This window comes from Euphorbia lathyris, chromosome 2 (genome assembly GCF_963576675.1).
Source record: "Euphorbia lathyris chromosome 2, ddEupLath1.1, whole genome shotgun sequence".
NCBI classification, from domain to species: domain Eukaryota; kingdom Viridiplantae; phylum Streptophyta; class Magnoliopsida; order Malpighiales; family Euphorbiaceae; genus Euphorbia; species Euphorbia lathyris.
The window spans coordinates 125,314,715-125,316,344 of record NC_088911.1 but is presented as its reverse complement, the minus strand read 5'-3'; the positions used below and the strand labels follow the sequence as shown (position 1 = coordinate 125,316,344).

The 1,630-nt window shown below is 35.1% G+C and overlaps 1 non-coding gene across 1 annotated transcript; it reads left to right on the top strand.

Annotated features, from left to right (window-relative positions):
* Window positions 1-1,244: 1,244 nt before the first annotated feature.
* Window positions 1,245-1,351, top strand: LOC136221212 (small nucleolar RNA R71). The gene has a single exon (XR_010684992.1). It is a non-coding gene; the product is annotated as a small nucleolar RNA R71 (small nucleolar RNA).
* The last annotated feature ends 279 nt before the right edge of the window (window positions 1,352-1,630 follow it).

Here is a 1,630-nt window from a genome sequence, read left to right as displayed (position 1 = left end):
TACTAGCTCCTAAATCACAAAGACAACTTGGGAATTCCATATTTCCCAATGTACACGGAATGGTAAAGCATCCGGGATCTTTAAGTTTAGTAGGTAATTTGCTTGATACTATCGAACTACAATCTTCAGTAAGCGAAATGGATGAAATTCCTTTCCAACTAATTTTTTTTGAAATTAAATCTTTCAAGATTTTTCCATAGTTAGGAATTTGCGTAATTGCATCCATGAATGTTAAATTTATATGCAAATTTTTAAGCTTATCTAAAAATGATAAAAGTTGTTTATCATGGTCCTTATTTCGGACCCTGTGTGGAAAAGGTGGTTTTGGTACAAAAGGTTTCGTACTAGAGTCAATTGGTGTATCTTTTTGTTTTAACGTATCTTCTTTGGATTTTGGTAAATCATTTCCAGGTAAAGTTGAATTTCCGGGCATTTCCGGACCTAAGTAGTTTTTCTCCGAACGAAGAGTGATAGCCTTAACATGCTCTTTCGGATTTTCTTCCGTTTGGCTGGGAAGACTTCCCTCTTTGCGGGATGGAATTGATTTAGCAAGTTGTCCAATTTGAACCTCCAAATTATGGATGCTAGATGATTGGTTTTTGATAAGCTGATCGAATTTACTTTCGATCCGTTTAAAACCATCGTCTTGATTACTTACCTTTCCATTCATAGCATCTATAAATTTGTCGATTTTTGAAGATAAAGTGCTAATCGTATCTCTTGTTTGATTTTGATAATTATTTACACGATATTGATTAGCATTTGCATTATTATTATTATTACTATCTTTCCAGTTAAAGTTAGGATGATTTCTCCATCCAGGATTATAAGTATTAGAATAAGGATTAGTAGTTTGGTTTTGTCCTTGGATAAAATTTACCTGTTCTATCTCATTCATACCTTCGTAATCAATGTCTCTCTAGATTGGATCATTAGGATCGCATGGTGCCATAAACTTATCAATTTTGTGCGATAAGGCAGAAAATTGGGCTTGTAACATTGCTACTGGATCAAGATTCATTATACCTTTAACCGATGATGTACCTGAGGATGATGGTTTCGCCGTTGGTATATGTCCACGCTCTGCGGGCCACATACTACTGTTGATTGCCATTTCCTCCAAAAGTTCTCTTGCTTGGGCGGACGTCTTCTTCATAAATAAATCTCCAGACATAGCATCTAATGAACCTCTAGTTCTAGGATTTAATCCATTATAGAATGTCTGCATTAAAAGTGCATCTGGCAGTTGGTGGTGTGGGCATAAACGTTGAAGTTCTTTAAAACATTCCCAAGCTTCATAAAGAGTTTCATTATCATTTTGTGTAAAAGATGTCAATTCTTTGATGACTCTTGCGGTTTTTGCTAAGGGAAAATATTTTGATAAAAACGCTTGGGCTAATTGGTCCCAAGTTTCAAATGTTGCAGCAGGCATAGAAGTTAACCAAATTTTTTCCTTATCCTTCAAAGTGAAAGGAAAGAGGCGAAGTTTGATTGCTTCGGCTGTTACATCAGTAATTTTAAAAGTGTCACAAATTTCTAAGAAATTTGTCAAATGTGCATTAGGGTTTTCGTTAGGTAGTCCATAAAACGTTACGTTGTTTTGCAACATATTAAGCAAAGCAGGCTTAAT